Here is a 15,473-nt window from a genome sequence, read left to right on the forward strand (position 1 = left end):
AACCTTCCAGGCACGCTCCACCCCTCCGATGATTGAAGACCCTTGTCTGAACACGTGCCGAGAGACATGATTCTAAGGGACAGAGAAATGAGATCGCCAAGAGTCACCACGTACCACAGGACAGGGTGGCCTCCCCTCCGCTCTATACAGCCCTGAGCACGCTGTGAGGGAGGCGAGCACCAACTGGAATCTGCTTCAGTGTCCCACTCCTGTTCTCAGACGCTGTCTCACAACCACTGTGCCCCAGAGCCTGCCGCTCGGAATGTCGCATCCCACTGCCACCCCAAATCACAGTGAAGCTCAGATAGGAGAGCACGACCAACCGCAAAGACATTAGTGCTTTCGTGGGGATGACTGCCCACCTTAAGGTAAAAGTGACAATGAGCAGACAAAGGTAAATACGGAGGACAAGAAAGAAAGGAATAGTGTGAGACAGACCCTGATCTGATCATTTCTATTCGTGGACCAGCCTAGTATTCCACCAAATATTATTGTATGTGAGTGTGTATGTATATGCACGAGCACCTATAAATACGTGTGGGAGGGTGTGCGTATCCACACAAGAGCACATACGAGTGTGTGTGTGTGCTCACATCCACATTCATAAATGTTTAAACGGCTCCTGATCACTGAGCACATACATGGCTGCAAACACTCTGCTCCGCGAGGATAATTTCACTTCATTTTCACGAGAACCCTAAGATGTACATTCCCTATATTATACCCACTCTTCAGATGGGGAAACAAAGGCGTGGAGAGGCTCACAATCACACAGCTACTAAGCAAATCCAATCTCATCGCCCATCTCTTCCAAAAAGCATTTCTTTTCCTTAGTAGTCCCACCCGTTTTCCAGCCAACTGGTTTTACTTTCAACGTCATCATTTAATGACAGCTTTGGCCTGTTAGACCCCTTAAGGAAAAGAAAAAGTTGTGTGTACCCTCAGATGGATCATAAATGCCGAGGCCAGCACTCACTGGGGTGTGTTAACATTCACAAGGTGGGTGGTGGTCTGACCTTTGAGCAAACACCTTTACCTGGGGCCCAGCGAGGCCTACGCTCCTGCCACATGGTCGTGGAATGGATTCACATCGAAGGACACGTCAGAAACTAGGCCCTGCCACCATGTTCCAATCACAGAACATTCTGCAAAGCACAGGCTGAGATTCCAAACCAATTGAAAGGGTGCATAATAACAGACATGAAATGTTCTGATTGGGAGCGGAGGGGAGAGTTAATCAGAACGCCTGTTCCAGCCACACAATCCCAGTAGCTGAAAGATGGATACTAAAGAGCTTGTCTCCCTTTATTTATATGACTTTACATGTATACTTACCAAGAAACAGTTTCACTTACCTTTTAAACAGCCAGAGTGCCACTTTATCATTAAGCAGAGATGCCAGGGAAGAAATGAGTATGTATTATTTAAAATGCAAACAGAGTGTAAAGGACGACTGCCAAGAAACAGCTCAGCCCAGATGCCTCAGAGGCTACCGCTGTCTGCTGCGACAAAATGCCTGCAGGAGAGAACCTTCATCCAGGCCTGCAGTTCTCAAACTTTGGCATGCATCACAATCACCTGGAGGGCTTGTGGAAGCACAGAATGCTGGGCCCACCCCCAGAGTTCCTCACCCAGCATGTCTGTGGTGCGGCCTAAGAACTTGCATTTCTGACAAAGCCTGGGCTGCTGATGATCCGGGGACCACACTTTGAGAACCACCGGGGCAGGCCTTAAGTCCAGCCCATTAGCACTGCTGACAGTTAAATCTAAAACATCACTAGAACTATTCTGGACAAGAAGATCCCTTGACCTAAAGAGAGATGTCCAGGTCGTAATGAAGGCTACAGATCCCTCAGATAAAAAGTAAGTTGCTTCCTGCTGGAGGCCCCAAATCCTGCAGTACCCCGGAATTTGGTCCCTCCACAAGGGTAAAGAAACCCTTCGCACGAGATAAAGGCTGCTGATTATGGCAGGCCACCAAGGTGCAGGTGGCCTCATGGAATTACAGCTGTCACAGAGAAATCCCTAATGCAATCAAGATGATTTTTCTAAAGAGCACAGAGGAGCCCCAGCAAGACAGAGACGTGGCCTTTCTTCTTCCCCCAATGAAAAAGAGTAATTCTGTCAGAGAGGCTATGGTGCCCAGAAGGTGTCTGATAATGAACTCTCTCTCCTCACTACCTCTTTCAAACAAAGCTTGTCCCAACAAACCTGGCCTGAGTGCCAAGAAGAGGTTTGGTCCCTGGCAAACGACAAAAGAGCGAAACCCAGGGAAATCGGGCTTCTACAGCCACCCTGTTCCACCAGCCACCCCTGTGGTGAATCATACTCCTCTCTCGTTTTGCCCTGTTGTCTGTGAATTAGCCAGCCCTGGGCTCAAATCAGTTGCGAAGATGGCAGCCTTGGAAGAGTACATCTTACGACATCATCCTTCTGCAGAATCCCAAAGGGAGAGGCCACCATACAAGGCCTTCGCAACTGGAAGGTGGGAGGGCTGCAGACAACTGCACATCACCCCGGACATCCAGGCTAAGTGTGACACCCCTTCGGTTTCACGGAGCCCTGTGAATCCTTCCTACACTGAGTGTCTATCCTGTCAGGATCTGTGATTGAGAGCTGCTTAACCAGGTGAGAAGATTTCAGGAAGCTAATATGTCCCATCTAATCAAGGCTAAGTGTTCCCTCTTTGCCCAAGCCCTCTTACTTGCATGAGTACCACATGGTAATGGGGAAATAATTTTTTTCAAGGTTGTTTGAGATGCAGGCCCTTAAATAAGTGATCTAGTGCTCAGTTTCATCTAACGGAAAGGTTACTCAGCAAGCCTCAAGATTCAGGCCCTCATCCCAACCATTTCCAGTTCAACCGCACCCTTCAGAAACCCACTACTACAAAATTAGCTAGAGCAGAGTTAAAAATGGAGGGATCATGTCTTCACACACACCTGGAAACTCACTTTCCACCATCGTGAAGACCTGTAGCAACGAGCTTTAGTTACTTAGCACGACCATCTGTTAGTTATTCTATTAGTAGCTCTCAAGACTTTTTCCTTCGATTTTGTGGCTTTTCCTCTCTTTGGTCCACATACACTGTCGATTTACAAAAACGTACCTCTACCACTTAGCACCTGGAAACAGATTTTGAGCAAAATCTCTCGCATGTGATGCCCCTAGGGCAGTGGCTCTTCAAGTACGGTCCCAGGACCCACAAATCAGCACCTGGAAACTTGTTAGACCTGCAGATTCTCAAGCCCCACGCACCCAGAAACTGTGGGGGTGGGGCCCAGCCATCTGCATTGTAACAAGCTTTCCAGGTAATTCTGATGTGGGCTGGAGTGTGAGGAACACTGTTAGTAGAGAATGTGGACATAAGGAGGAAGCAACGAGAAACCTCACCAATTCAGGGTAAGGACTTCTCTTGAGCCATGAGCATATTTTTCTTTAAACTTTTATTTTGCCACGTAAAAAATAACCCAGATACTACATATATGTTGTTACTTCCTTATTATAGTGGTGTGCTCCTACCAGCTCATGAAAGCTAATTGTTAAACATCCAGGCAGTTTACAAGCCAGTTGTTACACCAGTGGTATCTTTTGCGCTCAGCCATGGTGAGAGTATTTACACCATGAAAATCAGCAAACACTACACATCAGAGCTTTTATGCAGAGAAGCAGTTCACCAGCACACCACTGGCTGATTTTTCAAAAGGACTGCCACAGTCTGTGTGGCACTGGGTGGCTCAGATGGTTGAGCGTCCAACTCTTGGTTTTGGCTCAGGTCATGATCTCAGGATTGTGAGATCGAGCCCCACACCAGGCTCTGCGCTCAGCAGGGAGTCTGCTTGTCCGTTTTCCTCTCCCACCCCCTTGGGCCCTCCGCCCCCACTCGTGCACATGCACGCTCGCGCTCTCGCTCTCTCTCTCAAATAAATAACATCTTAAAAAAAAAATCACAAGGTAAAGAGGCAGGATTTGGAGCTGACAAAAGTGTAGGAGGGAATATGCAGAGAGGCACAGACCAGTCCCAGGGAAAGGCCAGAAAGCCAGCAGTCGAGATAGAATTGGATACTCGGAACAGCATTCCCAGCTGGAGGTGAGGCAGGCAGATTATAGAGTGAAACAGAGCAAGTTTAATATAATAAAATCTTATATCTGGAATGTGAAAATAGATCTTTTGGGGGGCACCTGGTTGGCTCAGTCTAAGCATCTGACTCTTAGTTTCGGCTCAGGTCCTGATCTCATGGGTCATGAGATCGAGCCCTGTGTCGGGCTCCCCACTCAGCGGGAGTCTGCTTGGATATTCTCTCCCTCTGCCCCTCCCCAGCTTGTGCTTGCTCTCTCTCTCTCAAATAAATAATCTTAAAAAAAAAAAAAAGAAAATAGACTTTTCGGTAATCGTGATTTGTGGTGATGTATTGATTCGTTCATTTATTCAGTGAATATTTATTGAATGTTTACTGTATACCAGGCACTGTGCTAGGCTCTGATGATACAGAAGTGAGTAACACAAAGTCTCTGCCATCACAGAGTTTGCAGCTTACAGACAACAACAACATCAAGCTAGGTACACACAGTTTAGTATTCCAATGATGATAAGGAGTCATTTGATATAAGTGATCATAAGTGGCTATTTGATATAAGATGCTCAGGGTGAGCTCCACTGACAAGGTGACATTTGAGCAGAGACCCAAAGGAAGTGAAAAGCAAGTCATACTGGGGGGACACTTCTCCCCGGGTCCCATGCATTTTTGCACAATTTGAGAGCAAAGGCACTGATTGACTGCCTTTGTTCTGGATAGCTTTTCAAGGATGTTCATATAGCACATCTCCATGGAAGGCAGAGATAACTTCTCTCTCCAAAGTTATCACAGAAGCACTTACTCTCCAGTAAAATAAAGATAATGCCTCCTGTGGAGGGAAGGACAGCCATGCTTACTGCTCATTTTCAGTGATGCCAGTTTCCTAATCTCAGGGCTCCTCTCCTATAAAAAAACCCACTGCATAGGCTGGTGTCGCCCAGCCCTCTTCGTATCTCCTTGTGGGAAGTGGGATTCAGGGCAGCAGCACAACAAAATGCTGATACTCGGTCTACAGATATTGCTGTGAATAACAAAGTCCTTTGTCTCTGACCCAGAAGTGTCAGGTCTTCTGCCAGCATCCATGGAACTGAGGCAGGCTAACTTGATAGCCTGCAAGCAACGTAAAACGTCAAGCCCTTCAGCGTTCATGACAGCTATGAGAATGCATGAGGAAAGGGTGATCTAAGCAGGACAAACAGCAAGTGCAAATGCCCTGAGGTGAATGATGGTCTCTGCCCTGGCCCTGCCCTGGCCCTTCATAGCTATATAAATTAACTCTGTCTTACTCAACTCGTTCTGCCGAACTCGAACTTTTGGGATGCTACCACTTCTTGCAGCAAGGTCTGTGATTGCCAATACAGGAAGAAAGGGGGAGCGTCTCCCATGCCACCCCCACTCCTGGTCCTGAAGGAGGTCAAATCAAATCTAGGAACACATGAAATGTTTTTAACTTATGGGTTAAGAAAAACAGTCCTAGAGGGCGCCTGGGTGGCTCAGTTGGTTAAGCGACTGCTTTCGGCTCAGGTCATGATCCTGGAGTCCAGGATCGAGTCCCACATTGGGCTCCCTGCTCAGCGGGGAGTCTGCTTCTCCCTCTGACCCTCCCCCCTCTCATGTGCTCTCTCTCTCTCTCTCTCTCTCATTCTCTCTCTCAAATAAATAAATAAAATATTTAAAAAAAAAAAAAAGAAAAACAGTCCTAGAAAGAATTGTAATGCCCAGAACAGACACTCTAGAGAGCAAAGAAGAGAAGAGAGACAGTGAACACCACCACCAGGTAGCAACCAGGAACCTAGAGTTCAATGAGAGAAGAATGGAAAACTCAAAAGACGAGAGTAGAAGCACATCCTCAGTTAGGACTCAGTCTCAGTCTCTCTCTCATGGGTAAAACCTGACAAATCACAGCAAAGGTAGCCAGGATCACAGCGGAGAAAAACAATTAGGACAACCTCACGTATACAAAGAGTATGGGAGTTGAAGAAAACAGCATCTGGTATACAGATTCTAAGAGTCACATCTGAATGCATTTTAAAAAATTTTTCAGAACACATCTCCAATTTGATCATGAGAGTCACTGGAGAGACAGAATTCTATACACAGATATTTGCATTATGAATCACTCCTTAGAAATGACTCATTTCCTTAAAATTAAGTAAGTCAGCACCTCCTGAGGAGAAGCACCTCTAAAAATCCCTACTGTCATCTTTGAGAAAAATTTGAATTTAACTTTAGTTTTTCAGTGTAAAAAAAAAAAAAAAAGACTTGGGGCTCCTGGGTGGCTCAGTCAGTTAAGCGCCCGACTCTTGATTTTGGTTCAGGTCATGACCTCAGGGTCATGGTATCGAGCCCCCTGTAGGGAGAGCTCTGTGCTCAGGGCAGAGTCTGCTTGTTCTCTCCCTCCCCCTCTACCCCTCCCCCAGCCTGCACACTCACTCTCACTCTCTCGTGCTCTCTCTCTAAAAAATAAATAATCTTTGAAAAACAAAAGACCATACTCAGCTAAGTCTCAGAAAATAGTCAAAACTTTCCTATGTATCATGATCCAATTTTCCAGCTACTCTGAAGTTGATAAATCTTAAATGATAAAAGCAGATTGGCACTGTGATTTCTGTTTAAAATACTTGGATTTCTCTCCAATCGCAAAAAAATTTTATTTCTCTCCTCTGTAACTTCTACAAATTCACCACTCCAATGAGTAATATGAGTATATGAATTGCTTAGTCAGTGCAATGGACTGAATGTTTGTGGTCCCCCAAAACTCATATGCTAAAACCTACCCCCCCATATGATAGTCTTAGGAGGTGGGGCCTTTGGAAGGTGATTAGGTCATAAGGGTGGAGCCCTCATGAATGAGATTAGGCCCTTATAAAAGAGACCCCAGAGAGCTCTCTCATGCTTTCTGCCCTGTGAGGACACAGCAAGCAGAAGGCCAACTATGAACCAGGAAGCAGGCTTTCACCAGACACAGGGTCTGCCGGTGCCTCAATCTTGGAATTCCCAGCTTCCAGAACTGTGAGAAATAAACATTGTTTAAGCCACCAGTAGGTGGTATTTGTGTTATAGCAGCCCCAACAGACTAAGACAGTCATAAATACACATAAAAGTTTTCAAGCACAATTGGATCCTGAGATCACTAAATCCCTTTCCCTGCTTCCATAAAGGACTGCAGCAAAACTGGCTAAATCACTATTTGCCATGATTTCAAGACCTTCGGTGAACAACATCTTGCCATCTCTTGTGATAGGCTCCTTTTAAAAATTCCTATGAAGAAGGATTTAGTTACATTGGTGATTATTGCTGTGCTGTTGGAAATGGGAAAAACTGGAAACAACCTAAATGTCCCCCAACAGAGGTACCTAAGGCCACACGCATACAGCAGGACAGCTTCCTGCCACTCAAGTGACAGTGTAGAATATTAATGACACGAAAAGATTGTTACAATATTTTGTTAAAAGTAAGGGAGTTATGGAACAGCCTATATAGGGAGATTCCATTTTTGTTCAAAATAGTATATGCATATATAGTCCCTATGAGTGTGCAAAATGTGCATTAAGCACCTATTACACACCAGGTACAGTGTTAGGCTCTGAGAATAGCAGTACTGCAAAGACAACCATCCATAACTCTTACCCCTGTACAGCATACAGTCTAGCCGGGAAGACAGCCATTAGATAAATAAGTATACAAGCCATTACTTCAGTGCAATTATGAAAACTGTGACAAAAAAACAGGATGTTGTACCTTCCATCTAAGAAAACCCCAGCTCCAGACATTCTGCTCATCCTCCTCTCTGTTTCAGTTTTATGAAGCCCCTCTGGGTGATAAGGTTTTAGGATATATTCTCTTCCTAATTCCTCCCATGAATGTATTTTTCTAATAAGACCAACAAAAGAGGGGCGCCCGGGTGGCTCAGTCGGTTAAGCATCCACCTTCAGCTCAGGTCATGATCCCAGGGGTCCTCAGATCGAGCCCCGAATTGGGCTCCGTGGGGAGCCTGCTTCTCCCTCTCCCTCTGCCCCTCCCCCTGCTTGTGCGCTCGCTCTCTCTGTGTCAAATAAATAAATAAAATATTTAAAAAACAACAACAAAAGAAGAAATTTTAGAATTCCTGGGGAATCGTTTCTCATTAAGCGTGCCATCCCACCAAGAAGAACCTTGCATTGACAGGAAATCCTCACCCCTCCTCTCCTTTTCGCCAAGCTAATAATGTGAATTGTTTTAACCTTTCCTTATAGGTTTTATTTGCCAAGCCTTAAATCATCTTTATTGTCCTTTTATGAACTGCCTCCAAGTTTTACGTGATTAATGCCTGCTCATTAGATGCTGAACAAACTTGTAGATGGATGCACTCCAGTAACTTTCAAGGCTTTGGTTTTGCCAAAGAAGGGCTGCAGCCAGTACACAATATATATCATCTGCATCTATTATAAACATACCTCTTAAAGTTGGGCCCTCCATAAAAGCATTCAATCTTCCTATTTCTTTCTAATTAAGATCTTCTTCCTATCTTCAAAGGCCTGGATTGCATCCACAAACCCTAAATAATGTGTTTCATTTCTTTAAAAATAGCATTTCCCTGAAGCAGCATTACATAGACATTTCAACATGGAGGGGTTTTTTTCTGCCCAAGCCTGTCAGCAGATTTGCTACTGCTCTGGCCATCAGGCACAACGCACCAGGTCCAAGCAATTTTACCAGCACAGCATTTTTATTTTATCCCTGGAAGGCAAGTGAAGATGCTGCTTTAAGGATCCCAAATGGCCTGGATGATTTTTGAGTATCTAATATTTCTCGGGTTCTTAATATGTATGTAATGTTTCTCTCGTACAACTAAGCAAGAAGATGTGGTTCCTATGTTGCAAAGATTGGCACCTAAATGGAAAGAGAGTACAAACAGGTGAGTTTAAATGGGAAGATTTAGTGACCTCTTTAACACACATTAAAAGGCCTGGGTCCCTGGAAAAATACACACTAGTGCCTAACAACACCATACAACCTTAGCAGAGCATTAAGATTAAGCTCTACTCAGCTGTGGGAAGTTTCCACAGACTAGATGACTTTTATGTGACGTTTTTATTACTGTTGCAAACAGCACACAGGGCCTCGCCAAATATGCAGACAACCACTGGGCTGAAGCAGTTTCAAAACCACCACAGCTAAAATTAAGCCTGACCTCTTTATTACCACCAAGAACTTGAATAGCTAGGAAATAGGATAACTTTGAATCTCACTGAAGTCGCTGATAAAACTGAGCTGGAATCAGAACTAAATAATTTAACTTCTATTCACGCTGCTACAAACTAGAATTCCAACCCATTTGTAGAACACAAATTTCTGTACAAAGTTTTACCTTTTGGAGCAAAATTCAAGTGCCTTAATGGTAGCAGAGAGAGTGGATCGAATTTCAGATTATACAATAAAAGGGGGTGGAAACTGTCATTTTATTTATTTGGATCCATAGTTTTGGCTTTGTCGACTACGATTGCCTAAGTAGATTCAGCTGCAGGCAGAAACGTAAAGAAAAAATATAAATGTATTATTCTAGCTATTTCATATATTAATTTGACTCCAACAAAGCCTATGCACCTTCATTCTGATGCTCCTCATCCTGTCTGATACTCCTTTTCAAGGCTCTATCCCAGGCATGATGTAACGAAGAAAGGACCTTAACCTCCAACAGGTTCATTTTCACTTGATGCCTGATCTTTAGAGAAGTTCCATCTTTGGCATTCTATCACTAGGCCATGTGCCAACTGTCCAGAGCAGATGTTGGCTACACTTATTTCTTTGGAAAGAAAAGTTGGTTAAAGAAGAGTGTTTGTTCCTTCCTCTTCCTTCCTTGCCTTTATCATGTACTGCATGTGTTACTTCCACAAGTATAAATTAATTCCTCCAAACAACTGGTGCATGTTTGAGCACAACTCAGTTTTGCCAGTTTTAGGTCACTGTTTATCTGGCTTCAGCCATCTGTGATCACACACACACACACACACACACACACACACACACACACACACATACACACAGGCCCCCAGAGGCTTACCTGTGGGCATTGTTTTCAGAGTGCTTTGAATATATAGATTGTAAATTTGGCAAGAATTAAAGTTTGAACTCTGCCATAATCTCTTACAGAGAAGCAACATTTCAGAGGATACTCTTCTACCCACCATGACTGCAGATATGTTGGAAACCCATCCTTTTTTTAAGTTTTTATTTAAATTCCAGTTAGTTAACATACAGTGTGATATCAGTTTCAGGCGTACAATATAGTGATTGGACACTTCCAGACATCCCCCCGGTGCTCATCAGGACAAGTGCCCTCCTTAATCCCCACCACCTGTTTCACCATCTCCCCCCACCTCCCCTCTGGTAACCAGCAGTTTGTTCTCTAGAGTTAAGAGTTTGTTTCTTCAGACACATAGATCAATGGAACAGAATCGAGAGCCCAGAAATGGACCCTCAACTCTATGGTCAACTCATCTTTGACAAAGCAGGAAAGAATGTCCAATGGAAAAAAGACAGTCTCTTCAACAAATGGTGTTGGGAAAATTAGACAGCCACATGCAGAAGAATGAAACTGGACCATTTCCTTATACCACACACAAAAATAGACTCAAATGGATGAAAGACCTAAATGTGAGACAGGAATCCATCAACATCCTAGAGGAGAACACAGGCAGCAACCCCTTCGACCTCAGCTGCAGCAACTTCTTCCTAGAAACATCGCCAAAGCCAAGGGAAGCAAGGGTAAAAATGAACTATTGGGACCTCATCAAGATAAAAAGCTTCTGCACAGCAAAGGAAACAGTCCACAAAACCAAAAGGCAACTGAGAGAATGGGAGAAGATATTTGCAAATGACATATCAGATAAAGGGCTAGTATCCAAAATCTATAAAGAACTTATGAAACTCAACACCCAAAGAACAAATAATCCAATCAAGAAATGGGCAGAAGACATGAACAGACATTTTTCCAAAGAAGACATCCAAATGGCCAACAGACACATGAAAAAGTGCTCAACATCGCTCGGCATCAGGGAAATCCAAATCAAAACCTCGATGAGATACCACCTCACACCCGTCAGGATGGCTAAAATTAACAAGTCAGGAAATGACAGATGTTGGCGAGGATGCGGAGAAAGGGGAACCCTCCTACACTGTTGGTGGGAATGCAAGCTGGTGCAGTCACTCTGGAAAACGGTATGGAGCTTCCTCAAAAAGTTGAAAATAGAGCTACCATACGATCCAGCAATTGCACTACTGGGTATTTGCCACAAAGATACAAATGTAGGGATCTGAAGGGGTACGTGCACCCCGATGTTTATAGCAGCAATGTCCACAATAGCCAAACTGTGGAAAGAGCCAAGATGTCCACCGACAGATGAATGGATAAAGAAGATGTGGTATATACACACAATGGAATATTATGCAGCCATCAAAAGGAATGAGATCTTGCCATTTGCAATGACGTGGATGGAACTGGAGGGTGTTATGCTGAATGAAATAAGTCAATCAGAGAAAGACATGTGTCATATGACCTCACTGATATGAGGAATTCTTAATCTCAGGAAACAAACTGAGGGTTGCTGGAGTGGTGGAGGTGTGGGAGGGATGGGGTGGCTGGGTGATAGACATTGGGGAGGGCATGTGCTATGGTGAGCGCTGTGAATTGTGCAAGACTGTTGAATCACAGATCTGTACCTCTGAAACAAATAATGCAATATATGTTAAAAAAAAAAAAAAAGAAGAAGATAGCAGGAGGGTAAGAATGAAGGGGAGTAAATCGGAAGGGGAGACGAACCATGAGAGACGATGGACTCTGAAAAACAAACTGAGGGTTCTAGAGGGGAGGGGGGTGGGGGGATGGGTTAGCCTGGTGATTAGTATTAAAGAGGGTACGTTCTGCGTGGAGCACTGGTTGTTATGCACAAACAATGAATCATGGAACACTACATCAAAAACTAATGATGTAATGTATGGTGATTAACATAACAATAAAAAAAAAGTTGAAAATAGAGCTACCCTATGACCCAGCAATTGCACTACTGGGTATTTACCCCAAAGATACAAATATAGGGATCCGAAGGGGTACATGCACCCCAATGTTTATAGCAGCAATGTCCACAATAGCCAAACTATGGAAAGAGCCTAGATGTCCATCAACAGATGAATGGATAAAGAAGATGTGGTGTGTATATATATATATACAATGGAATATTACGAAGCCATCAAAAAAACCCCGAAATCTTGCCATTTGCAACGACGTGGATGGAACTAGAGGGTATTATGCTAAGTGAAATAAGTCAATCAGAGAAAGACAAGTATCATATGACCTCACTGATATGAGGAATTCTTAATCTCAGGAAACAAACTGAGGGTTGCTGGAATGGTGGGGGGTGGGAGGGATGGGGTGGCTGGGTGATGGACATTGGGGAGGGTATGTGCTATGGTGAGTGCTGTGAATTGTGCAAGACTGTTGAATCACAGACTGGTACCTCTGAAACAAATAATACATTATATGTTAAAATAAAAAAAAGAAGATAGTAGGAAGGGAAAAATGAAGGGGGGAAATCGGAGGGGTAGACAAACTATGAGAGACTATGGACTCTGAGAAACAACCTGAGGGTTCTGGAGGGGATGGGGGTGGGGGGATGGGTTAGCCCGGTGATGCGTATTAAGGAGGGCACGTATTGAATGGAGCACTGGGTGTTATACGCAAACAATGAATCATGGAACACTACATTAAAAACTAATGATGTAATGAATGGTGACTAACATAACATAATAAAATAAAATTTTAAAAAAGAGTTTATTTCTTGGTTTTCCTCTCTCTTTTTTTTCCCCTATGATGGTTTGTTTTGTTTCTTAAATTCTACATATGACTGAAATCATATGGTATTTGTCTTCCTCTGACTGACTTATTTCACTTAGCATCATACTTCCTAGCTCCATCCACAAAACCCATCCTTTTTATGTGTGCTTCTCACACTTCACCTAAAGCATCCAACTAGTAATTCATTTATTTGTTTATTCATGCATCTATTCTATACCCATTTACAGGGAATCATTCTTAGCAAAGTACCAGGAAACCAAATGTAGGACAAACTCCAATTTAGGCAAGTCACGAGCTAAGCTAGGTGACAGGGAGATGAAAAGCCCTTAAATTGCTAATTATGCTGGGATGAGTACAATGAAAGATATGTGCATGGGGCATAATGGGAGCATAAAGGAGAAGTAACTAACCCAGACCGCGGAGAGGAGTGGCTCTGGGAAGTTTCCTCTGGGAGGAGGGAAACCATTAACTGATCAGAAGGGATAAGTGAGGCAAAGACATGGGAAAGATAATCTAGTTCAAAGGAACGAAAGGAGCAAAGCCCCAGAAGCAGGAAATGACCTGATGTGAGTAAGAACTCCATCTGGGACAGTGGTGGTGTGCGACCAAAAACGGCAAGGGAGGAGGGAGAGGAAACAGACAAATTAAGGAGGCCCAGGAAGCTGTGCTATTGAGTATGGTCTCCATCCCATATGCATGCATTGGAGAGAAAGCATTTTGCATTTTAGGTGGACTTTCAGGCAGGTGTGAGAAGGGCCACAGCAGTGAAGGTGGGGCACCAGTAAGTAAGTGCTGCAAGCTCCAACAGCTGCAGAACCCATGAACTTTAAACATCTGGGTAGGAAGATGCAGAAGGAAGGCAACTGGGCTTCCAATGTCCCTTAGTACAGGGAACTCCCAAATCAGCAAGTATTTACAGCAGGCCAGCATGGTTACAACCACCAAAACGGGGATCCTGCTTGATTTAATTTGTGAACAAGTGCCTTCACCAAGAGGATCTTGATCCAATCAGATATGATGGGGCTGGAGCAGTCTAGGCCCTCTACACTTTAAGACTAACAAGCCAAATCTCCCTCCCAAAATGAAAGCCCACAAGGAGGATAAAATGCTGAGAAGAAAATCTAGACTGAGCAAGACCAAAATAATAAAAACGCCTTTGATAATGAGGTCAGATAGAAGTGGAGGAAGGGCACAGAGGAGGAAGATCCCAACAAGAGCGAGGTCATATTCTCTATCACTTTGAAAAAGCCTGAGAAAAAAGATCTGTAAATCTGAGAGACCAGAAGAGCTACCTGGTCTACCCTTCCCTTCTAAAAGTAAAAGAAAACTCATTCTCAGTTGACTCTCTAGAGAGTTATTTTGACAAAAGGAAGAAGGAACAGAATAGCGTGCCTACAAAGAAGGCAGTCCAGTAAGTCGGGCCCACAGAACTGATTAGAAAATGTAACCTGATATTTCAACACAATCTTAAAATTTGTAGAAAATGACAGAAGCTACACAAAAGCCACATAGATCCGAACTAGGAAAACTCAAAAAATAAGGAGATTAGAGGAAAGGAAAATTGGAAAAATGCCTTGAAAATAATTTCAATGAAGACACAATGTATCAAAATACACGCAGCACAGCTGAAACCTTTATCAAAGGAAAAAACATGCAAAACCACCTATGAGGTTGTCATGCCCCCCAAAGTCAACTATAAATCTAATGGAGCCTCCAAATCTACCACTTTACCAGAAATTCAGAGGACAGAAAAGCATGTTAAATGACACTACAAGGGTTCCATCAACAAATCCAGATAATTTAACAGAACTAATAACCACCTTCTTCAACAAAGGAGCAGGGGTAAAGGATGCAGGTGAAGAGACTGAGAGAGGAGGGAAACCCAGGACATTAAAAGAGATTTAAGAGACATACAGCCAACTTAAATGTTTGAACCTTAATTAAATCCAAATGCAAACAAAGTATATAAACTATTTTTAAAAGCTATAGGATAATCAGATAAATGAAAGACTAGAGGGCGCGCCTGGGTGGCTCAGTTGGTTAAGCGACTGCCTTTGGCTCAGGTCATGATCCTGGGGTCCGAGGATCGAGTCCCACATTGGGCTCCCTGCTCAGCGGGGAGTCTGCTGCTCCCTCTGACCCTCCCCCCTCTCATGCTTTCTCTCTCTCTCAAATAGATAAAATCTTTAAAAAAAATGAATGACTAGATACTTGATAATATTGAGGAATTATTGTCAATTTTTTTAGGTATGATGATGGTATAGTGGCTATGTATTTATAAGTCTTTATCCTTTAAAAATAAATTTTTAAATAAATTTTTTATAAATTTCCTCCCCTAAAATTTTTATAGACAAAATTGTATGTTATTTGGGATTTTTGTCAAAATAATCAGGGGTGGGAGGTAGGTAGGGCTCTCTAGTAAGTAAGATTAGCCAGGTATCAATAATTATTGAAGATAAGTCCCTTACAACAGTGTGTCTACTTTTGTAGCTGTTTTTAAAATTCCATTTAAAGGTGCTCCTGGGTGGCTCAGTCAGTTGAGCAGTCAACTCTTGGTTTCAGCT

The sequence above is a fragment of the Zalophus californianus genome, chromosome X (genome assembly GCF_009762305.2).
Source record: "Zalophus californianus isolate mZalCal1 chromosome X, mZalCal1.pri.v2, whole genome shotgun sequence".
Lineage (NCBI taxonomy): Eukaryota > Metazoa > Chordata > Mammalia > Carnivora > Otariidae > Zalophus > Zalophus californianus.